Source organism: Microcaecilia unicolor, chromosome 4 (genome assembly GCF_901765095.1).
Source record: "Microcaecilia unicolor chromosome 4, aMicUni1.1, whole genome shotgun sequence".
Lineage (NCBI taxonomy): Eukaryota > Metazoa > Chordata > Amphibia > Gymnophiona > Siphonopidae > Microcaecilia > Microcaecilia unicolor.
Genome location: NC_044034.1, coordinates 361,121,484 through 361,147,173, shown reverse-complemented (window position 1 = coordinate 361,147,173; position 25,690 = coordinate 361,121,484). Strand labels below are relative to the sequence as shown.

General features: G+C 47.4%; 1 protein-coding gene across 1 annotated transcript in view; it reads right to left on the bottom strand.

Moving 5' to 3' along the window:
• The window catches only part of SYTL5 (synaptotagmin like 5), a 226,929-nt gene extending 201,447 nt beyond the window's left edge, over positions 1–25,482 (bottom strand). The window contains exon 1 of the mRNA XM_030202323.1: positions 25,287–25,482. The gene's annotated coding sequence lies outside the window, so the exon portion shown is untranslated. The remainder of the gene's footprint in view (positions 1–25,286) is intronic.
• Positions 25,483–25,690: the final 208 nt, after the last annotated feature.

Genomic DNA, 25,690 nt, shown 5'->3' with positions numbered 1-25,690 from the left:
TTCTCTCAGGTACCGGTGGCTAAGGCGACATGGAGTCGAAGGAGCTGCTGTCTTTTATGGCCCACCAGTTCCAAAAGCAGCAGGAAATGGCTCAGAGACTTCTAGAGGATTCCTTGGCTGCTTCTCGAGCACAGATACAACCGGTGCTGGAGGTGGTGCAGGAATTGTTACGGGCAGTACCCCTACCGAGGAAAGAGAGCACCTCATTGGAGGCTACAGCCACTGGAGCTGTGCCTGGAAGCCTGGAGCCTGGACGGGTTAATTGGCTGCCTTGGGGCAAATTAACAGAGCAGGACGACATTGAGGATTATCTGGGGACTTTTGAGCGGGTAGCATTGGCGGCTGCCTGGCCTCAAGAACAATGGACCATCAGACTGGCTCCCGCCCTGTCCGGGGAAGCCCTGGCAGCTTTTCGGAGCCTGTTGCCAGGGGACGTGGTGGATTACCAAAAGCTGAAAACGGCTATTTTGGACCGGTATGGGGTAAGCAGACAAACTTATCGCAGGCGCTTCCGGAGTTGGAGGTGGAGGGAGGGGGAGACTCCGAAGGCCTTGGCCCAGAAGCTGATGGACTTGGCTATCAAATGGTTAGAGCCTGATAAGAGGGCAGTGACCCAGTTATTGCAGGATCTGGTGCTGGAGCAGTTTTTAGAGGCTCTACCGGAGAGTATCCGGGTTAATTTGATCAGGAAGGGATGTGAGACTCTGGAAGAAGCTATCAAAGGCTTTGAATACTTCCTGGAGTCACAATACTCCAAGGGGGGAGAGGATGTCTGGCGGGGTGGTCGGGGTAAAATGTTCAAAGGATCTGGGTGGAGGGAGGAAGGGCCTAAGGAGGATGATAGAGTGTGCTACCGATGTGGGAAGTCGGGACATCTGAGGAGGGACTGTAGGGCCAAGTTGGGGCTCATATCTCAGGTAACCCCCTCTAAGGAACCCCAGTTTACGCATTGGGTTAAGATAGGAGGGGTCCCGGTGGAAGGACTTTTGGACTCAGGAGCGGACCAGACAATGTGCTCCCAGAAGTTGTGGGGGCAGATTGCCCGGAAAGGGGGTCAGCAGGGTAGGAAGAGAGACCGGTCTGTGGCTATTCAGTGCATACACGGGGCCTCCTCAAGGTATCCAGTCCGGCTAGTAGACATACAGGACCAGGAGGGCCTTCAGTGGGTGTGGGTGGCTGTACTTCCTAGGCTTCCTCAGGATCTCATTTTAGGAAGGGATTGGGCTCCATTCACATACTGCCTTGGGGGTAAGCAAGCCTTGGTATCTACCCGGGCCCAGGAGAGGCAGGGAAAGGAGCAGGAACTGTCCCTGGCACAAGTATTTCCATTCCAGGGAGAGGTTATGGGAAGGCCGGGGAAGACAAGGAAAGGCTCTCAGCAAAAGAAACGAGGTCAGGAGCAAAGGCGGCAGCATTGTCAAGAGCTCCTTCATCAGGGGAGGTTCCCAGGGGATACGGAACAGGTGTTAGAGAGATTCCCTGATTTTCCCAAAGAGCAAAAAGATGACCAGACATTGCAATATGCGTGGGAGCGGGTAGATCAAGAGGGAGAAACCAGCTTCCCTCGGTTTGTTAGTGACAAGGGGTTGCTATATCGGCTGTCCTGTTTAGCAGGGGGGAAGGAACCTCAGAAGCAGTTAGTAGTACCGAGGGGGTTTAGGGACCTGGTGTTACGGGTATCTCATGATCATATCTTAGGGGGTCACAAGGGGGCTCAGAATACTCTCCGGCAGGTATTAAACAGATTTTACTGGCCCGGGGTGTATAAAGAGGTGGAACAATTTTGCAGCTCCTGTAGTCAGTGTCAGAGGGTATCAGAGCAAATACCGAACAGAGTGCCCCTACAACCCCTTCCCCGTATAGGGACTCCTATTACCCGTATGGCAATGGATATGATCGGGCCCATTGATAAGTCCCGAAGGGGGTATTCCTATATTCTAGTGATCATGGATATGGCCACAAGGTATCCCTGGGCCGTGCCGCTTCGTACCACCTCAGCGAAAGTTATTGCGGCCCAGCTAATTCGGATCTTTTATGAGGTGGGGTTTCCTAGGGAAATGATTACCGATCGGGGGACCAATTTCATGTCACGAACCCTGGCCCAGGTGTGGGAGGCTTTCGGGATACAGCATATTCGGACCGCAGCTTACCATCCTCAGACTAATGGCCTGGTGGAGAGATTCAATAAAACCTTGAAAATGTTGTTGAGGAAAGGGTTAGGTTCCTCCCATGAGGAATGGGATCTATTGTTACCATTTGTTTTGTATGTGTGTAGGGAGAATGTTCAGGCCTCTCTGGGCGTATCACCATTTGAATTGATGTATGGGAGATCACCCCGGGGAGTGTTGGATGTGTTAAGGGAGCAGTGGGTTCCTCCGGAAGAGGAGGATCGGGATGTAGTGAACTATCTAGTGAAGCTGAAGGAACGGTTGCATAAATTGAGCCGCGGGGCTCAGCAACACTGGGAGAGGAGTCAGGATTACCAGAAAGCCTATTATGACCGGAAAGGGGTGGAGAGGGCATTGGAGGTGGGGGACAAAGTCTTGATCATGGTTTCAGACTCACCTCATAAGTTCACAGGACGCTGGAGGGGTCCTGCTGTCATAGAAAAGAAGTTAGGTCCAGTCACCTACTTAGTAAGGAATGAGCAAGGCCGGGAGCAGACCTATCATATTAATGTGCTTAAACCTTGGCAGGAGAGAAGGGGACTATTTGGTCAGTCTAGGATAGAAGCTGAGGAAGAATTAGGACCACAGATCACGGAGATATTTAAGGCAGGAGAACCGCAGATTGCTACTACATTGCCAGGGAGTCAGCAGAAAGAGGTTCAGGCACTGGTGGAGGAGTTTCGGGATGTCCTGACTCCTTGCCCAGGGGAAACTCACCTTATCATGCATGATATCATCTCGGAGCCGGGCCGGGTGGTCAGACAGAGACCTTACCGTCTCTCACCCCCAAAGAAACAAGAGGTGGTCCGACAGGTACAGGAGATGCTGGATTTTGGGGTCATTGAGGAATCTGTCAGTCCCTGGTCGAGTCCTGTGGTGTTAGTGCCCAAGTCCGATGGTACGTGGCGGTTTTGCATCGACTTTAGGCAAGTTAATGCGCTCTCTGATGCCGACGCCTATCCGATGCCACGTATTGATGAGCTTTTGGATCGCTTGGGTACTGCACGATATCTGTCCACCCTGGACTTGACAAAAGGGTATTGGCAGATCCCTCTGACTCAGGAGGCCAAGCCTAAGACAGCTTTCTCTACACCCATGGGGCTCTATCAATTTAAACGCATGCCGTTTGGTCTTAATTCAGCGGCAGCTTCCTGCCAGCGGTTGTTAGATCAGGTGTTAAGACCGCATCAGCAATATGCGGCGGCTTACCTGGACGATGTTATCATTCAGAGTGAGGATTGGCCCTCGCATATTATAAGGGTGAGGGCAGTATTAGAGGCTTTCCGTCAAGCAGGTTTGACTTTGAACCCGCAAAAGTGTTGTTTTGGGCAGGAGAAGGTTAAATATTTGGGATACTGGGTGGGGAATGGTCAAATAACTCCGCTCTGGGATAAGGTAGCGAGTATCCAGGACTTTCCATACCCCAAAAATAAGAAGCAGTTAAGGAGCTTTTTGGGCCTAGTGGGGTATTATAGGAGGTTCATACCCCACTTTGCCTCCATTGCTACACCCCTCACTAATAAACTTCAGAAGGGGTCCCCCAACAGTCTACGATGGGAGGAGGAAGGGCTGCGGGTGTTCAATGAGTTGAGAGTGGCCCTGTGTCAGGAACCCCTGCTGCGAGCCGTGGATTTTGATAAGCCCTTTGTACTGCAAGCTGATGCCTCGGGGGTAGGTTTGGGGGCCGTGTTGTCTCAGGTACACGAGGGGCAGGAACATCCCCTGATGTACCTGAGCCGGAAACTGCTCCCCCATGAGGTCAGGTACTCAACCATAGAGAGAGAATGTTTAGCGATAAAATGGGCCGTGCAGATGTGCCATTACTATTTAGATGGTCGGAAATTTACTCTGGTTACGGATCATGCGCCTTTGAGGTGGTTGGGCCAGATGAAAAATAGTAATGGTCGTCTCACAAGGTGGTATCTGGCTTTACAGCCCTATCAATTCAAGGTGGAGCATAGATCAGGCAAATTTCTGACAAACGCAGATGTTCTTTCGCGAATTGCCAGTACAGGCCAGGAGAAGACTGGCAATCGTTTGAGCAGGGGGGTGTGTGAGCACTCTGGAGGGCTGGTGCGAGGGAAAGGGGATAGTGGGTCTTTCAGCCGGCATCATCCCCGTTCATTCAGCCCAGCTAGGAGAACAGGGCGCCCTCTAGGGATCAAACGGCCAGGGAAAGCTGTAATACAGGAGAAAAACTACACTTCCCAGAAGCCAGTGCAGGGTCAGCTGAACTCCCAGGAGGGGGAGGGTGGAGTGACTGATTGGGAGATGAGGTCTGATCCTGGAGATGGGGAACAGCTGGTGGAGCTTGGGGAGGAGGAGATGGAGTGGAATAAAGAGGAGGTAGAAGGAGAAGGTAAGGAGGAGTGCATGGAGGTTGGAGGGTTTGCTCAAACTTCCTCAGGAAAGGTAAAGGCTTTGGTGGCGGGAGTGTGGCCCAAGCTGTGCATACTTGGAGAGGATAAGATAATCCAGTGGGGAAGCCACTGGTGGAAGAAGCTAACCCATAAACTATCTAAGGGTAGAAGATAGTGCTGATGAGGGGAGGCTACAATGGGGAGCAAGACAAAGGTTTGCTGGGTGTGATATTCTGAGTTAAGATTGGACTGTGTTAATAAGCTGAATGTGAAAAAACTGAACTGACTCTTGCATTCTTGATGAAGAAACTGCTTGAAGATTAAAGCTGTATTAAAAGATGCTGAGAGAATAAAGACCTGTGGTTTTCAAGAACTATAAGACTGCTGGAGTTTTGTGTGTCCCAGTCGTGAGCTGATCCTGGTTGCAGGTCAGCTGGGCAGCAGTTAACTAGGACAAGCAGTGCAGCAAGGCCGTGGTTGCAGCTCGTACCGGGGAAAAGCTAGCCAAGCTAAGCAGGGTCGACCCCGGCTCTCACCTGGAAGGGTGACCTGGTTACAATATGCGGGATGCAAAGAATACATCATAAAGAAACTCCAAACTGCCCAAAACAGCCGCAGCTAGACTTATATTTGGAAAAATGAGATTCGAAAGCGCCAAACCCCTAAGAGAAAAGCTGCACTGGCTCCCAATCAAAGAACGTATTGCGTTCAAAATCTGCACTCTGGTCCATAAAATCATCTAGGCAATGCCCCGGGATATATGGCAAACCTCATAGACTTACCAACCAGAAACACAAAACGATCAACACACACATACCTAAATCTCCATTACCCAAGCTGCAAAGGACTCAAATACAAATCAACCTATGTATCCAGCTTCTCCTATATAAGCATGAAACTATGGAACGCATTACCAAATGTCATGAAAACAATGCACGACTCATCAAACTTCCGGAAATCATTAAAAACCAACTTGTTCAAAAAGGCATACCCTAATGATCCAACTTAAACGCCTGAACCCTGCAACACAACAAAATTAATACTTGAACTGGACATAACTTAACTCTTTCTCCTGGATTCCCTAATATGCTTGTCACTTTTGAACTTTTACCATAATATCACTCTGTATTTGTTATACCGGAATTGGCAATCGCCATCACGGTACTATGTAAGCCACATTGAGCCTCTAAAATAGGTGGGAAAATGTGGGCTACAAATGCAACAAATAAATAAAAAATAAAATAAATAAGTATACAGGTATTTATTTGTACCTGGGGCAATGGAGGGTTAAGTGACTTGCCCAGAGTCACAAGGTGCTGCAGTGGGAATTGAATCCAGTTCCCCAGGATCAAGGTCTGCTGCACTAACCACTAGGCAACTCCTCCACTGGAGCTGATACTGTGATGTCATAATGCCTCATTCCACCAATGCCTGAGCCAACCTCATCAGTGATGTCACAATGGCTTGATTGCCCAATACTTGGCTCACTTCTGATACTGTGATGTCATAAGGGAAAGGGGGAAAGGGAAATGGGACTTGATATACCGTCTTTCTGAGGTTTTTGCAACTACATTCAAAGCAGTTTACATATATTTAGGTACTTATTCTGTACCAGGGGCAATGGAGGGTTAAGTGACTTGCCCAGAGTCACAAGGTGCTGCAGTGGGAATTGAATCCAGTTCCCCAGGATCAAGGTCTGCTGCACTAACCACTAGGCTACTCCTCAGGATTCTGGAATCTTGCTATTCTTTGGGGTTCTACATGGAATGTTGCTATCATTGTGCATGGAATCTTGTTAATGGGACTTAATATACTGCGTTTCTGTGGGGAGGTTTATACCTTCTCTGCCCATATTCAACAGATTGCTAAAACCTGTCGTTTCTTCCTTTATAACATCGCCAGAATTCGCCCTTTCCTTTCTGAACACGCTATCAGAACCCTCATCCACACTCTCATCACCTCTCGCTTAGACTACTGCAACTTGCTTCTCACAGGTCTTCCGCTCAGCCATCTCTCTCCTCTTCAATCTGTTCACAACTCTGCCACAAGACTAATATTTCGCCAAAGTCGTTATGCCCATAACAGCCCTCTCCTGAAATCGCTTCACTGGCTCCCTATCCGTTTCCGTATACAATTCAAGCTCCTCTTATTGACCTATAAGTGCATTCACTCTGCAGCCCCTCACTACCTCTCCACCCTCATCTCTCCCTACACTCCTTCCCTAGAACTCCGTTCACTAGGCAAATCTCTCCTAGTTGCACCCTTCTCCTCCATCGTTAATTCCAGACTCCGCTCCTTCTATCTCGCCGCACCTTATGCCTGGAATAGGCTTCCTGAGCCATTACGTCTAGCTCCATCCCTCACAGCCTTCAAATCCGGACTAAAGGCCTACCTGTTTGGTGCTGCTTTCGACTCCTGACTTGTCACTTTTATCTTATCCTTGTGTCCTTCTGTCTGTCCTACCCTTATCCTTATTGATCCTGTTTGTCCTGATTTAGATTGTAAGCTCTTTTGAGCAGGGACTGTCTTTCTTTATGTTCAATTGTAAAGCGCTGCGTACGATTGGTAGCGCTGTAGAAGTGATTTATAGTAGTAGTAGTAGTAAAGTGACTTGCCCAGAGTCACAAGGAGCTGCAGTGGGAACTGAACCCAGGTTGCCATAATCAAAGCTCGTTGCACTATTAGGCTACGCCTCCGTTCCACTCAAGTGATTCGGTAGGGAGGAGGTCATCGGCTGCTGGGGCTTAGGGACCTCCACCAGCCACACTAAGGGATCATCAATTTTGGGTGCCACAATACCGTTGCAACTGAGAATAAAGAAAGGGAATTAGCTCACCCTTAGCTTGTGTCATTTTACAGCCCCAATTTTCATAGAATGTAGATTTCAGAACTTAAAATTCCCAGGTTGGGATGTGCTCGATTCTGATACTTTTCAAAAGGATCTGCTGATGCCGAACTTTATTCAAAACACCTGCAGGATTGCATGTGTTTTTCCAGCACATTGAGCAGGAGTAGACATTCTACAAACTTATACATCGAAAAAAAAAATGACCACCACAAACCCAGCAGCTTCCACGTGAAAAGTGGTGATTTTACAACTTCCATGTGTAGCTGACATACTTTACAAACTTACACATGTAAAGTGCCACCTATTAAGTAGCAAGGCAACAATTTTAACTTGGTTTCAACTTTGGAGGTGGAAAATGGCAGGAATTATGGAGAAGGGAACAAGCCCTTGTGTGAAGGCCTCACCAAAATGAGCACTTTAAAAAAAAACCAAAAACCCTCTACATACCTTTGAGTAGGTGTAAATCCCAAAGTGTAAGCACATACATGTATATTCCCTTTGTAAAATGGGGAACATGTGTACATTTCAGTCCCGCCCAAGGCACGTTAAAATAACATCCTCTCAAAGTCTGTGTAGTGTAGATCTCATTTCAGAAAGCCGCTATTTACATGTGGATATGTTTCTGGGTCATTCATTCCATGTCAAGTGGTCTGGTGGTCCCTGTGCGACCATCACGGATTTTGATGAAATTTTCTGTGAACATTCATGCATGTCCCCAGTGAACATTGGTAAAGTTTTACGTTCGCCGATGCAATACTTGCTGAGATATAGTCATGTTTGACCCCCATACTGCAGCCTTTGCGCAGGGACCACCAGTCCACTTGACACGGATCGGCTGTTCTACAAATATGGACTTTGTAAGTCAACATGTTAGAAAATGAGGCCCAACATTTTACTTTTACTCAGGTTAAAAAGAAGTAGTAATACCCGATACAGTAAGCTAATGATACGCTAAAGAATTAGGAATTTTTAAAAAATTCACATTTGGGGGAAAAAAATGCATGCCAAAATTGGAGTAAGAACTTCCACCCCACAACATTCTCTGGGTATAAATATGCCGCTCATTCTGCCTCCAGTCACATCTAAAAAAGGAACTGGCGTGGGCAACAAAACCACGATTCAGCATCTCTTACTTTGAGAGAATCCTGAACGCCTCATGGACATACCAGTGCTTATGGCCAATACAATCAATTTCCGTTTTGTTCTAGACTGGAGTGTTGAACTGGTTTGGGTGTCAGAATGTACTTAATGAATATGCAAGGCAGGCCTGGATATCCACTAAGCAACACAGACAGCTGTCTAGGGGTGGCCAGGCTGAAAGGAATGATTCTTCCTCCATCCGGTTGGTGGCACTGTGAGTAATGCATACCTTTGGACCTGCCCCTTTAAAAGGGCAAAGCTCATGGGCTAGCAGCTTTATGGCTGTAAAACTATCCCGCCCATACAAATTTGAAGGGGTGGGTGTTAAGAGAGGCCTGCTGAAACCGAATCTGAAAACTGAAATTGGCCACTTGGTTTGTAACTGAAACGGCCCCCCACCCTCACTCCATCCTTCCCACCCGACCACTCCTAGCCCTCTCCTGGTCTACCTTACTGAAACCCTGGTGGCCTGATGGTCTTTTGGGGCAGGAACAAAGCCCACTCGTTCCTGCCCTGTGCCGCTGCTCCAATCCAAATGGCTGCTGAGGCTGCCATGGGACGTCCCGGCAGCTGTTTTCCTGACTGGAACCAGCATGGGGCAAGTGGGTGTGACAGGACATTACTGCTCAAGACAAAAGCATCAGGATGGAGGAAGTGGTACCCCTGTCATCTTGACATTTCAGAGGAGGGGCTGCCACATCTCCCCCTCCTTTCCAGCTGGCTGTTGTGTCCTTGAGAAAGAATTTGTCCCATCCCCTCTATGTTCCTACAGTTCCATAGAAACATGATAAAGGCCATATGACCCATCCAGTCAGCCCATCCTCTGTAACCCCTAATTCTTCCTGTTCCTAAGAGATCCCACATGCTTATCCCATGCCTTTTTAAATTCTGGAACAGTCCTCGACTCCACCACCTCCAGCGGGAGGCCATTCCACGCCTCTACCACCCTTTCTGTGAAATAACACTTCCTTAGGTTACTCCTAAGCCTATTCCCTCTTAACTTTGACATATGCCCCCTCATTCCAGAGCTCTCCTTCATTTGAAAAAGGCTCTCTTCCTGTACATAAATGCCCTTGAGATATTTAAACGTTTCTATCATGTCTTCTCTCTCCCTCCTCTCTCCCAGCGTATACATATTGAGGTTCATAAGCCTGTCCCTATAATTTTTGCATTCAAGACCGCTTACTAATTTCGTAGTCGCCCTCTGGACCGACTCCATCCTGTTTATATCTTTCCGTAGGTGCGGTCTCCAGAACTGCACGCAGTACTCCAAATGAGGCCTCACCAGAGACTTATACAACGGCACTATCGCCTCCTTTTTCCTGCTGGTCATGCCTCTCTTGATGCACCCAAGCATCCTTCTGGCTTTGGCCGTCGCTTTTTCTACCTGTTTGAAAGCTTTAAGGTCGTCAAATACAATCACCCTTAAGTCCTGCTCTTCCTTCGCACACTGAAGCACTGCACCCCCTGTACTGTACCGTTCCCTCGGATTTTTGCGACCCAAGTGCATGACCCTGCATTTTTGGGGATTAAACCTTAGTTGCCAAATATCGGTCCATTCCTCTAGCTATGTTTCTAGTCTCCGTTGTAAAACTGAATTCTTTGGAGAGCCATTACCCTGCTCTCCTTTTCTTCCTGGCACAATAGGCAGATTTCACAATATCAAGAAAGCATTTCTTTTAATCTGTAGATCTGCTCAGCATGTTTTTTTTCTTTTGGTATTTATCCCCTCCTTGTTTTTCTACGGAATGTCTCTAAGTGCTAGTGGAAAGCTGGAAGGGAAGCCTTCACTGTCAGAGTATGGCCTGGCCTTCAAATACAGCCCATCATTCTCCCTCCCTCCGACACCCGACTGCATCACTTCCATCACACATACGGGATCGCTCCAACAACCCAACAGACCTGGTTTGTGCTCCTTGTATTTCAAAAAGAATTAGTCCCTCTCCTCCCACCAGAGTGAATTCTTCTAGCTTTTTTTTTAGGTCTGTGCAGCACATTCCTTGTGGAGGGCATGCATTTCTATGCATAAAACATGGATTTGTGGGCAGAAATGGCCTTTGAAAACTGGCCACCCTTTATGCATGTAACATAGTAGATGACGGCAGAAGAAGACCTGCACGGTCCATCCAGTCTGCCCAACAAGATAAACTCATATGTGCTACTTTTTGTGTATACCTTACCTTGATTTGTACCTGTCCTTTTCAGGGCACAGACCGTACAAGTCTGCCCAGCACTATCCCCGCCTCCCAACCACCAGTCCCGCCTCCCACCACCGGCTCTGGCACAGACCGTATAGGTCTGCCCAGCACCATCCCCACCTCCCAACCACCAGTCCCACCTCCCACCACCGGCTCTGGCACAGACCGTATAAGTCTGCCCAGCACTATCCCCACCTCCCAACCACCTTCCTGTTCCGGGGCAGAGAAGAAGCATGGAACAATGGAGGACAGGCGCGCGCGGCACCCCCCCAGCGGCGTGCACCCGGCGGGGGGGGGGGGTGTTCCTTCGCGGGGGTCTGCACTGCATTGGGGGGTGCTGCACCCGGGGGGCGGGGCGCATCGGTGATCCGCCCCGGGTGCCAGCCCCCCCAGGAACGCCACTGGGCCACTCCTCCATGCCACTTAGTGAATAAATCCCCTATTCAGCCAATATTAAATGTCTAAGTACATCCAGATGGTAGCCACTTTCCTACACAAAGACTTTGGTCCATGGCCATCCCTAAAAACCTGGGACATACCGGCTCAGCTGATCAGTGCACTAGGGGAAAGAGGTTTAAGTAGAGGCACAGCTCCTGTATTCAGGCCCCAGAGGGAAGGAAGAAGCCGGCTGGTGTATTTTACAAATAGAATTGGTCACAGCCCTGTTAAGCAAATACAATACAATGTTTGCAGTATGCACGGAAAATGACAAATTATCAGTCACTCACTCATTGAGTTCAGGCTGTAAAAGCACATCAAAATAACAAACTGTGACGGCACCATGAGAAGTCAGAAACTCAATTTTTGAGATTAAAAAAAAAAACATCTTTAGTTCTAATCTACTGCGTTCTGCACCATTAGAAGAACTCAGAAGAGAATTTGCTCATGAACTGAACCCTTGGGGGCTCTCACATGACTAATCGCCCTGCAGCATGTTCTGCAATTTTTTAAATCTAATACGAGCGAGCGGCGGCATGAGGTTGCACTCTTGCTTGCCTCCATTCACCCTCTCTTAAAAGTGTAAAGGAAAAAATACTAACACAGGAACATGCCCCGTGTATCAACCACACTTGCGAGGAATTTTATAACACGTCAACTATAAAAATGTTAACTAGGAATGCATTACAAGAGCTGTATGCCTTTACAAAATACTGCACATACCCTCTTACAAAAATTTACCCCTAGCCAAAGGCAAGTGTGACCATGTGTCAACTTCTCTGCATGACACGCATGTTTTGCAAAATATGTTCTAACCTCGTACCTCCCCAGTACCTCTCCAGTATTGTCTCTCCTTACGCCCCCCCCTCGAGTACTCCGTTCTGTAGATAAATCTCTCTTATCCGTCCCTTTCTCCTCTAATCAGAATAAAAGGTTGGGTGGTGATGTGTTGCAGTTACAATTAATGATCGTTATGGTATGTCTTCAGATATGTCTTCAGAAATTTGCGAAAGTTAGTTCGTAAATTGTTTTTAAAGTGACGTGCCTCAAATAAATGCTCCGATCAGCTGGATACCTCAGCCACACAGGCTAATATCCTGCTATACCAGTCTGTTCAGCAGCCAACTAGTGAAGGAGAACAATGGGAAGAGAAGAGCTGCACCCCTAGTTGCAGAATGAAGGAGTAGAGGAGTGGCCTAGTGGTTAGGGTGGTGGACTTTGGTCCTGCGGAACTGAGGAACTGAGTTCGATTCCCACTTCAGGCACAGGCAGCTCCTTGTGACTCTGGGCAAGTCACTTAACCCTCCATTGCCCCATGTAAGCCGCATTGAGCCTGCCATGAGTGGGAAAGCGCAGGGTACAAATGTAACAAAAATAAAATAGATACTATTGGACATTCTACATGGAATGTTGCTACTATTGGAGATTCTGTTGCTAATATTGGAGATTCTACATGGAATGTTGCTACTATTGAGGTTCTGTTGCTACTATTGGAGATTCTACATGGAATGTTGCTATTCCACTAGCGATGAACAAAATAAACCAGGACCTTAGCCACCCAAATATTAAACTAAAGTCTCAGCTAACACCAATGCACTAATCCACTTATCCAATATTTATAATACAATGCACACCCATGAGTAGCAAGGGAACCCTCAGATGATTTTCCCACTCCTCATGCAGTCAAGAATACTGCTATGAAATGGTATAGCGTTTCTTTCATCGGGTATCCCTGCAGTGAGTTTGGAAGGCTTTTTTTCTTTTTTATTGCTTCCCGACACCACTGTGCTACAAACTTTCAGTCTTTCTAACCAAATGTGCAAAGTAAAGAGCTGAATACTTCAAACTTTCAGTCTTTTCAAACAAATGTGCAAGGTGAAAAGCTGAGTACTTATCTAGTCTCGTGGGAATTCTTCCACTTTATTCCACTAGCAACATTCCATGTAGAAGGCTGCGCAGGCTTCTGTTTCTGTGAGTCTGAGGACGTCAGACTCACAGAAGCAGAAGCCTGCGCGGCCACATTGGTGATCTGCAAGGGCCGACTTCTACATGGAATGTTGCTAGTGGAATAGCAACATTCCATGTAGAATCTCAAATAGTAGCAACAGTGGAGGAGTGGCCTAGTGGTTAGGGTGGTGGACTTTGGTCCTGAGGAACTGAGTTCAATTCCCTCTTCAGGAACAGGCAGCTCCTTGTGACTCTGGACAAGTCACTTAACCCTCCATTGCCCCATGTAAGCCGCAATGAGCCTGCCATGAGTGGGAAAGCGCAGAGTACAAATCTAAGAAAAAGAAAAAAGTTAAAATCTGTGCAGTACTGCAAGATACTGCAGTGCAGGAAGGGCTGAGAACCTATCCTCCCCCCATCCGTGCCTTTTTTTTTTTTTTTTTTAAGTGAGCTTGCTTAATGCCAAACACTGATGCTGTTCTCAAACAGACTAATGGTGAGGACATTAGCACTTAGGTATGAACTAGCCATCTTAGTCATCAACCATGACTAAGTCTGCAGCAAATAGAAAAAAAAAAAAAAAAGGAACCGCAATGTAACTGGACTGGCACAGTAGCAAAAAAAAAAAAGAAAAAAAAAAAATCAGCCCAGAAAAACAATAGAGAGCTCTAGAAAACTGCTTAAGCCTCTGTGAGAAATATGCTTCTCCCTTTGGTTTTTGTTTGGGTTTTATTTTTTTTTTTTTAAGACCAATAGCGGCTTAAAGTCAGAGTTGAGCCCACAGTTTTTAAGAAGAGTTGTTAAAAGTAAGCTTGTGACTGTCACAGTTACAGCAGATAATACCAGAGGAAGCCACGTCAATGAGCTTACCCTATAAACTTGAGGGCAGCAAGGGGATCACTCTCCCACTTCGACTGGGTACCAGAAAAGTAAACCGGCTGTAACGAGCAGCTCTGCTAGGAGAATACCCACTTACGGAGGGATATGAAAAAGAAGTGGAGTGGAGGAGTGGCCTAGTGGTTAGGGTGGTGGACTTTGGTCCTGAGGAACTGAGTTTGATTCCCACTTCAGGCACAGGCAGCTCCTTGTGACTCTGGACAAGTCACTTAACCCTCCATTGCCCCATGTAAGCCGCATTGAGCCTGCCATGAGTGGGAAAGCGCAGGGTACAAATGTAACAAAAATAAAATAGATACTATTGGAGATTCTACATGGAATGTTGCTACTATTGGAGATTCTACATGGAATGTTGCTATTCCACTAGCAACATGTAGAAGGCTGCGCAGGCTTCTGTTTCTGTGAGTGTGACGTCCTGCACACATACGTGCAGGACGTCAGACTCACAGAAGCAGAAGCCTGCGCGGCCACATTGGTGATCTGCAAGGGCCGACTTCTACATGGAATGTTGCTAGTGGAATAGCAACATTCCATGTAGAATCTCCAATAGTAGCAACAGTGGAGGAGTGGCCAAGTGGTTAGGGTGGTGGACTTTGGTCCTGGGGAACTGGGTTTGATTCCCACTTCAGGCACAGGCAGCTCCTTGTAATTCTGGGCAAGTCACTTAACCCTCCATTGCCCCATGTAAGCCGCATTGAGCCTGCCATGAGTGGGAAAGCGCGGGGTACAAATGTAACAAAAAATAAAAAAATTTAAAAAATATGAAAAAGAAACCGAAACATCGCCGACTCCCTGTGACAATATTTTGCTGACAGATCAAAGGTGGCAAAAAAAAAAAAAAATGCCTAGAAGAGAAAAAGCCCAGCCGACATACTTCACCAGTATTGAACAAGACCACCAGCAAAGTCATATGCTTAGAAGAGAAAAGGAATAGACTTCAGAATGTTCGGCACGAAGAGCAGATTAAAGAAAATTAGGTGGGAAGAACTCTAGCTGTCAGAACAAAGTATTAGAGGTCTGATTCCAAGTTAAATAAAAATAACTTACCAAATTGAGAGGATAATGCCTACCAAATAAAAAAAAAAAGGCACTTGGAGATTTATTTATTTGCTGCATTTGTACCCCACATTTTCCCACCTATTTGCAGGCTCAATGTGGCTTACACTATGTTGCAAAAGGTATAATCATAAACAGAGTAAGAGGTATGGTCTAATTTAACATATTACTGTGTAAGAAATTAGGTAAATAGGTCAGTAGAATTATTTACATAACACAAAATAAAACAGGTATGATATAATGACCAATATTTAAATGTTTACAGCAAGTTCAATTGTTATACTGTTAAATACTGGTTTACTAAGGGCCCTGTTTACTAAGCCGCACTGTAGATGCGCACTAAAACTTAGCGTGCGCTAATGCTAGAGACACCCGTGGGTGTCTATCATTAGCGCGAGCTAAAAAGTTAGCGCACCTACAGCGTGGCTCAGCAAACAGGGCCCTAAATGCATAAGAACCAGGGGTGTAGCTACGTGGGCCCCCGTAGATTTGGCCCTGGACCCCCCTGCCGACGACCCTCTTGACCCCCCCCCCCCACCCGCTGTCAACCTGCCGTCGCCGTCTGCTACCTTTGCTGGCGGGGGATCCCAACCCTCGCCAGCCAAGGTCTTCTTCCTTTGTTCTGTTTCCGAGTCTCACGTCCTGCACGTTGTACATGCAGGATGTCAGACTCACAGAAACAGAACGAAGCCTCGCAGATCAGCCAGCGAGGTCCTCTTCTTCCGGCGCAAGGCTTCGTTCTGTTTCTTTGAGTCTGACCGAAGGCAGACCCTCATGCTACTGCTGCTGTCGCCAATGACCGATATTCCCCCGCCAGCAAAGGTAGGTGACAGGGGGGGAGGCTTGGCAGTGGGGGTGGGGGGGTCGAGAGGGTCGTCGGCAGGGGGGGGGGGTCAAAGTTGGTGGTGGCAGCGGCGGGGTAGCGGCAATGGCAGGGCGGGTGGCGACGGTGCTGGGGGGGCTAAAATGTGCCCCCTCACCTCGGGCTCTGGACCCCCCTCCCGCCGAAGTCTGACTACACCAATACAGGACACAAGTACCTGGCAAGATCCCAGAAAAGTAAAACAGATTTTATGCTGCTTATCTCAGAAATAAGCAGTGGATTTTTCCACGAGTCCATCTTAATAATGGTTTATGGACTCCGGTGCCAATTTAAAGAATTGTCCTGTAAAGGTATTACTTTGCCAACACATGGTGGTGTCATGGATTTGTCCAGTACAGGAGACATGACATGAGGAGGAGGGCAGAGAGGAGATTCTAGATGTGGGGGGTGGGGAAGCTGGACACAAAAGGGACAAGGTGAACACAGAGAAGGGCATTAGAAAGCTATAGAATATGTTGGACTAGCCGTTAAGCCCGTTAAAACGGGCGAGATTTCCAGCTACCCTCCTCGCCGCCGCTCCCTCCCCCCTCCATGCTGCCTGCAGTTCTTCCACACGGAGGTGAGAGGCGCTGTCAGGTCAGTGCAGGGGGCCCGATACGGAGGGGGGCGGGAGCGACGACGGGGATGGGGGGGGGAGGGTGGAGGTTGGTGCGCGCGATGTTCGTTTCCAGGCTCCAGCGGCAGCGTCCGACAGTCCGACTCCGTTTCCCTCTCTGTTCCGCCCTCTGACGTCATCACGTCTTGACACGAGGGCGGGACAGAGGGAAGCCTCTACTGCGCATTTGCAGGTGAGTCGGTCACTTGCCATTTATACGTTTGATATGCCTGACCTATGATTTTAAGGGGAGTTCACAGTTCCTAAAAAGGATTTTGATGGGAGGTACCTATCCACTTACGCAAAGAAACCACACAATCTTTTATTTTAGTTCAGATACAGAGAATTGCCCATTCTTAAGGTGCTGTTGGACAGGCAGTTAATTTATTCAAAGCTGTGGGTAGCTCTGGATCGATGGATATGAGTAGCTGTACACCACTGGCTTTCATCAACCAAAACAGCTCTGCCTGAGGTAGGTACGTATTAAATGAAAGTGACAAGATAGATCTCTGTAGCACCCTGCAGTTCAGTGCCTAAGTTGATGATGTGCTGTCAGCTAAACAGAAGATGGGAAAGGTGAGAGAGCTCAAAATAATAAAATTGTAGCGTGATGGCAAGGATGGAGAGGCAAAGAGGCAGCGATCGGAAAGGGAAGAGATTAAAAACGCAACGAGTGGAGAAAAAATATATATCATCTGTGTGAGGATAATGGGAGGAGGAAATAAGTAGATAAAAAGGTTGAGGTAAAGAAGCAACAGAAAAAGCAAAACGAGATGAGACATGTTTTGGTCCTGGGGAACTGAAGAACTGAGTTGGATTCCCACTTCAGGCACAGGCAGCTCCTTGTGACTCTGGGCAAGTCACTTAACCCTCCATTGCCCCATGTAAGCCGCATTGAGCCTGCCATGAGTGGGAAAGCGCAGGGTACAAATGTAACAAAAATAAAATAGATACTATTGGAGATTCTACATGGAATGTTGCTACTATTGGAGATTCTACATGGAATGTTGCTCTTCCACTAGCAACATTCCATGTAGAAGGCTGTGCAGGCTTCTGTTTCTGTGAGTCTGACGTCCTGCACGTACGTGCAGGACGTCAGACTCACAGAAGCAGAAGCCTGCGCGGCCACATTGGTGATCCGCAAGGGCCGACTTCTACATGGAATGTTGCTAGTGGAATAGCAACATTCCATGTAGAATCTATAGAAATCAAACAAAATAAAACATGGAAAAGAAAATAAGATGATGCCTTTTTTATTGGACATAACTTAATACATTTCTTGATTAGCTTTCGAAGGTTGCCCTTCTTCCTCAGATCGGAAATAAGCAAATGTGCTAGCTGACAGTGTATATAAGTGAAAACATTCAAGCATTACTATGACAGTAAAATAGATACCATTGGAGATTCTACATGGAATGTTGCTACTATTTGAGATTCTACATGGAATGTTGCTACTATTGGAGATTCTACATGGAATGTTGCTATTCCACTAGCAACATTCCATGTAGAAGGCTGCACAGGCTTCTGCTTCTGTGAGTCTGACGTCCTGCACATACGTGCAGGATGTCAGACTCACAGAAGCAGAAGCCTGCGCGGCCATGAGGAACTGAGTTTGATTCCCACTTCAGGCACAGGCAGCTCCTTGTGACTCTGGGCAAGTCACTTAACCCTCCATTGCCCCATGTAAGCCGCATTGAGCCTGCCATGAGTGGGAAAGTGCGGGGTACAAATGTAACAAAAATAAAATAGATTCAATTGGAGATTCTACATGGAATGTTGCTACTATTGGAGATTCCAAGAAAGCACGAAGGCAGACGGTCTGCAAACTCCAAGATGGAAAACAAAAAAAGCAGATCGTGTAGAAATGAAATGCAATTTATTTAAACAATACAACAATATTTATATGAGTACAAACAGTACTCATATAAATATTGTTGTACTATTGGAGATTCTACATGGAATGCTGATACTATTGGAGATTCTACATGGAATGTTGCTATTCCACTAGCAACATTCCATGTAGAAGGCTGCGCAGGCTTCTGTTTCTGTTCCGGGGCAGAGGGAGCTGCAGCGAACGAGCGAAGTTAGCGAAGTCAGAGCCCACAGGCACGCCCCGCAGCACCCCCCCCCCCAGCTGCGTGCACTCAGGGGGGGGGGTCATTTCGCCGGGGGGGGGGGGGCATCGGCAATCCGCCCCGGGTGCAATCCAAAAACACTCTATCACTTGCCTTTCCTAATGTTACTGCCTCGCTGAAATGTTATTTGATTGCGAATGACAACGGTGCACCAAATAAGTCTGTGCAGCACCATCCTGGCCAAACATATAAGCAGGAAGAATGGGTTAGAGACGTGCTGGGCCTGCCATATTGGGATTGGGCAGATGCAGGACCCCCCCCCCCCGAGACCCTCACACACACCGCTGACTTGGCCACTGTCTCACAGCACAGGACAACGTGCTCTTGCATCAAGATGCTGTGCATAGCCTCTTGCAGCTGAGCTGAACCTTTCAAAACCCTTTCAAAGGAAGATTGTTTGAGCTGGGGGGGGGGGGGGGGGGGGGTTGACATCTAGCAAAAATGATCCTGTGCTCTTCACTAGATGCTATTCAACAGAAAAGTGCAGTGCACACGATTCCTTTCAAAGGAGAGCATGAAAAGGTCCCTTTCAAAAGATGAAAGGACACAGCACACACTGTACGGGGGACAAGCACGTGAAGAAAAGGAAAGGCGCAGGATTCAGGACGCAGTGTCGCTTCTCTCTAATCAATCTAACGCCAGGGGAGCATGATTTTGAAAGGGAAGATAATAGCAAAAAAAAAACTAGATGAAATAGAAACACATTTGCTGGGTATTTGGTAAAGTCTGAATATGATCAAAATATACCCCTTCCCCTAACCGAAACATATTTCTTTTCGAGAAATAAGACTTTCCCAAATATGCAACCCACTGGAAACCAGGGCCGGTCCCACCCAGTAAGCGAGGTAAGCATGGCAGGAGGGCGCTGACCTCTAGAGGACGCCACCACGCCATGTTTACCGTCACCACTTACCTCAGCTCCCAGACCCCGACAGCGGCCCTGTCTTCCGTTTCCTGCTCCGGTACCCGCGCTGCCCAGGGGCATTTAAATCTTGTATTTAAATTTACCTCCGACGTCCCAGCAGCTGCGCAGCGTCAGTGAAAGCGCTGCTGCCCGACGTCTCTAGCTTTCCCTTCGCTTGTTCGTTCCCTCTCAGTGTCCCGCCCTCACAAGGAAATGACGCCAGAAGAAGGCGGGACTCTGAGGGAACGAGCGAAGGGAAGGCTGGGAGACGTCGGCAGCAGCGCTTTCACTGATGCTGCGCAGCTGCTGCGACGTGGGAGGTAAATTTAAAACACAAGATTTAAACCAGAGAAGAGGGCGGGCAGGTGGACATGGGAGCGGGAGGGCAGGGGAGAGAGGAGCATTAATCGATGGACATGGATGGGAGGGCAGGGCCCAGGGAGAGAGGAGAAATTGCTGGACGTGGAGGGGAGGGAGGAGAATTGCTAGATATGGATGGATGGAGGGGGACAGGGGAGAGAGCAGCATCGATGGACAAGGATGGATATGGATGGGAGGCCAGGGCCCAGGGAGAAAGGAGAAATTGCTGGACATGGAGGGGAGGGCAGGGGACAGAGAGGAGAATTGCTGGATATGGATGGATGGAGGGGGGCAGCCGGGGAGAGGAGAATTGCTGGATATGGATGAATAGATGGATGGAGGGCAGGGGAGTTGCTGGACATGGGTGGATGGAGGGGAGGGCAGGGAGAGAATTGTTGGACATGGATGGAGGGAAGGGAAGACAGGTGTAATATTTTCAATGATGCCATGGCTAGTAAAAGGGGTGTGACTACTGTAGGGGCGGAGCCATAGTGATCCCGCCCCTGGATGGGTAGGGGCGCCGACTAATAGGCTGCAGGAGGGCGCCAGAAACCCTAGGACCGGCCCTGCTGGAAACTGTTTTAACACAGCAAGTGCTGTTAGAAACTCACAGTTATTAACAGCATTGATTGTATGGTAAAAGCCACTTTTCCCTTAACTGAATTAAGAAAAAAAAGCTGAATTAGTTGGTTGAATGGATAATTAATGCTAAAAAGCCACAAGTTTTGTTAAGCTAACTCAAGCTCAGCATACACAGCCTTCCTTCCCACCTTCTGTCCTGTTAGGAAGACAGAACAGGGTAGCGGTCCAGATTCTGACGAACCCTTACCCTTTATCCCTGTAGCCTTAAGTACTTTCTCTTTGCCGCATCTCAAAAAGGATATAGTGGAATTAGAAAAGGTGCAGAAAAGGGCGACAAAAATGATAAAGGGGATGGGACGACTTTCCTATGAGAAAAGGCTAAAGCAGCTAGGGCTCTTCAGCTTGGAGAAAAGGCAGTTGAGGGGAGATATAATAGAGGTCTATAAAATAATGAATGGAGTGGAACGGGTGGACACGAAACGTCTGTTTACGCTTTCCAAAAATACTAGGACTAGGGGGCATGCGATGAAGCTACAAAGTAGTAAATTTAAAACAAATCGGAAAGACATTTTCTTCACTCAATGAGTAATTCAACTCTGGAATTCGTTGCCAGAAAATGTGGTAAAGGTGGTTATCTTAGCAGAGTTTAAAAAAAGGTTTGGACGGCTTTCTAAAGGAAAAGTCCATAGATCATTATTAAATTGGACTCGGGGAAAATATTTCTGGGATAAGCAGCATAAAATGTTTTGTACTTTTTTGGGGATCTTGCCAGGTATTTTTGACCTGGATTGGCCACTGTTGGAAACAGGATGCTGGGTTTGATAGACCTTTGGTCTGTCCCAGTATGGCAATACTTATGTACTTATATATTATAATGGTCTGGCTGGGTGCATATGGGCTCAGTCTAGCAGTTAGTGAACATCAAGAGTATTTAAATGGCAGTTCCTTGTCATAGGGACAGGTTGCGTGGTGCTAAAGAGTTCTGAAAAAGGAAGACTGAAGATCAAGAGGGGGAGGGGGGTTGGACCATCTTTTACAGCTCCTGCCACAGGTCCCTGTATGCAAGGACCAAATCATTAATGACTTATATGGGGACCACCACTTTCATACACACACACACAACAAACACAGCGAAGGTGACAAAAAGATGGAAGCTAAACGATGTTGAAGATGTGGTCACTTTTATTCAAACATCCAGAGACTCAACACGAGTCAGGTTTAGGCCATAACGGCCTGCAACAGGAGTCTAAAAATATTAGTAATAGCAACTATGTAAATAGTGAAAATATAAATAATTACATAAACAAGGAAATGGTACATACACATGCATAAATGAATAAAAAATGAATATAAAACATTAGTATATTATTTATACAACATATCATATAAAAATCCACGCATATGACAGTTTATTGGCAGACAGCAGGATGGTATGCTATGGCATCCCTAAGCCATTTTAGGTGGGGCTGAAAATTATACACATTTCCTATTTTGAATCAGCAATATGCACATACTTTAAAAAAGAATCCTGATAACAACATTTACATCTGCTCCAAGGTATGTGTTAAGTGGCAGCTAAGGCTTTGGAGAAAAGACTGAGGGGTGCCCGAGCTTAGAACTTAATTGGCTGCTCTCTGGGCATCCAATTTTGTAAATCCAGCACTTTGCATGTGTAAAATCTGACACTTAACACTGTGCGTGTCTCATATTTTGAAGATATTTCTTTGCAAAATAGGTGCTCCCGCTTGAGGGTGATAGTGAGTAGAATGTCAGTTGGCAACATTGTTGCTTAAAGCCAGTATTGACAATGAATGGAATTATGCTGCAATCGAACTTATAAATCCACGGTGCTGATCAAGGAGCGTAACCTGCTCAGAGCGGCAGGATTGGCTCTGTCGCACTGTTGGGCAGACTGGATGGACTGGATTTCTACTCCCTAAGTGCGTCACTTTGCATTTCTTCCCATTGAATTTTAATTGCCAAACCTTAGACCATTCTTCTAGCTATCAAACAGCATTTAGAGCCGATTCCCCTAAATTTCAGCGGCGGGATATATGCCAGCTGAACCCTGGTGTAAATACCGGCAACCAACTCATGGCATTTCAGCACATGAATGGGGCTCCTTTATAACAGTGAACACCCCTGACCCACCTATGCCCGTCCCCTGGCTACACCCCCTTCAGAGATGTGTGCTAGAGGATTTAGGCACAGGGGGATAAGCATAAAGGAATCCTGTGCCGAAGGAATGGATCCTCAGGAGCTTAGTCAAGATCGGGAGGCGGGGCTGGTGGTTGGGAGACGGGGATAGGGCTGGGCAGACTTATATGGTCTGTGCCAGAGCCGGTGGTTGGGAGGCGGGGATAGGGCTGGGCAGACTTATATGGTCTGTGCCAGAGCCGGTGGTTGGGAGGCGGGGATAGAGCTGGGCAGACTTATACGGTCTGTGCCCTGAAGAACACAGGTACAAATCAAAGTAGGGTATACACAAAAAGCAGCAAATATGAGTTATCTTGTTGGGCAGACTGGATGGACCGTGCAGGTCTTTTTCTGCCGTCATCTACTATGTTACTATGTCATTGAATAGCACGCAAAATCCAACTAGCTCAATTATTAAGGCTCATTAAGTCATACGTGCACGTAATTAAATTGGTAAATAAGCTACCTTCACACCGCCATATATAGAATCTGTGGTTATGACCTATTATTCCAGCCATAGAAAGCGCACAACTTTCAGCGATGTGGACCAATGGCATTCCTATTCAGGGCCCACCCAGGAGGTGTCGGCCCTAGAGCAGCTTCTTTCCCCCCCCCTTCCTTCAACTCCCCTCCCCGGCCTACCTTCTTTTTTTGTTTTTGAAAAGTCGGCGGCGGCAGCCGCAGCAATCCCCATGCGCCATCCCTGCTGCCGGTACCATTATCCCCTCTGTACTACAGGCTGCCTCTCAGATGTAACTTCCTGTTTTCTTGGAGGTGGGCCGCAGTACAGAGGAGATGACGATGCGGATCGCTGCCACCACCTCCTTTTGAAAAGAAAAACAACAAAAAAAGAAGGTAGACTCGGGGAGGGGGGGGGGTTTAAGGAAGGAAGGGGGGGGAAGATGCCAGACCACGGCTGGGGGGAGCGGGGAGGGAACTGGCAGAGTGTAGAAAGATGTTGTACTCGGGAGGTGGGGGGGAAGCATAATGCCTGGGCACCATCTGCACCCAGGTCATGACCCGGTCTAGGAAGCTCCGCCCTGGCATTTTATAAAAATATACAGGCGGCTGTGGATCTGTATAAAATAGCCTGAACTTGGCAGCCTGTTATAAAATCACCCTCCACGTAGTCAGTCTGTGCAGGACTGTTGTTTGAGATCACCTGTTGAGAAGAGCTGGAGGTTGTAACAGCTGGAGCAAACTGGAATCCCTGTGGGCTCTGACATTTTTTTTTACCGTAGCAATTTAAGAATGACTCAAAAACGCTGTTGTACGTAAGACTGAGATTTCTCATGAGAAAGGCACGGAAGGATTACCTTGTCTCAATGACTCAACTGCAGGTCTGATAGAAAGGTATCGTTTTTTGTGTGGGGGGGGGGGGGGAGGGGGGAAGGGGGAGATGAATGCAAAGCAAAAAGAAAGGGTGTATGTACAGAAAGAACACAAAATACCTTTCTCTTCCATGTATTGGTCATATTGATCATTTGACAGATTCACTAAAAGATGTGAAACGCAAAGAACACTTCAAACATCAGCTGGCATTTCACATATGAAATATTAAACAGATGTACAGAATATGCTATGAGAACCATCAGGAAACCACAAAACCAGCAACACAGGAATAAGAAACCAAGTCCACAGCTTTAACATGAAAGATATCTTTAGGTAACAAAACCATTTCCTGTTTCTGTCAAAAACCTGGTCAGTTTACAAGTCCCCCATGTGACCCAGTGGTGCACCTTGGGCAGTGCCCAGGGACCAGTGTTTACACTACAGCCTCTCCCAACATACATACACACACATCACAAAGGCCCCGTGATTTTTATTTTCTTCCGGTGACTTCCCAGCTCTTCGACCAGAGCCCCCTCCTCAGGTTGGCCTCTCCCAATCACCCCCCCCCCCCCCCCACAATTGGTACAACTGCTCCAGCCCTACTTCAAGTAACACTGTACATATTCTAAATATTCTAATATGTTACTACCTCTGAACAATACCAGCTCATCCATAATAAGGAGAGTGCATAGTTAAAAATAAATAAAGTGAGCCTGAAGGGCAAGTTACTTTTAAATGCCTGGTAAGCGGCTTGGAGCATGGATTCTACTAGCCACCTGGTTGCATTTTATTTATTTATTGCATTTGTATCCCACATTTTCCCACCTATTTGCAGGCTCAATGTGGCTTGCACAGATCTGTTATGGCATTGCCATTCCAGGGAGTCAGATACAATTGGTTATGTAAAGAGATTGAGAATGGGAAGAAAGTTCTAAGAAGACAGATACTCAGTCTGGTGAGGATTGGTGTGGTGGTAAAGCTAAGCTAAGGGTCCTATTTGTAGGCTTTGTTGAAGAGATATTTACCAAAGGTTGGTTTTTCTGCCTCACCTAACATCCTCATATAATATTGTCTAGTGTTTCATTTATTTTAAGATCTCCTGTTGCACACAACAGAACCCCCAAAAGCACAGAATCATCCTGGAAACACGCAAACAAACATGCCAAACCTAGCTTGTTTGTTCACAACATGCACCTTCCTTGCAAGCTGCAGAGAGGTAAAGTGAAAAGGGGTGGTTGCGTGCCTACCTTCAGATCAAGGATGTGCAGTAAGCGGTGCAGTAAGCGGTGCTCCTTGACCTGCAGAGCGACTCTCCTTCATCCAGACTTGTTCGGCTAGGATTCGCCTACAGAAAGCAGAGACAGGAGGCTGTAAAGTACGGCTTTTCCACCCCTGCAAACCTGGAGTAAGGATGCTGCTGACGTGCTGAGCCCCAGTCGAGGGCTGTCAGGATCCGCGCTTTACCTATTCCCCCCCTCCCCCCCTTTGCAAACCCCGGGTCCGCCCGGGCTAAACCCTGATTTCCCAGGGAACGGCTGGGAGGAGTCCCTGGATCACGTTTGCACTGGATGCATAGTTGAGCGCTTCTGTCATCTGTGTACACAGTGTGGGTGCGGACAACCGGAGGTGATGAAGGGTCACGGGGAGCGGA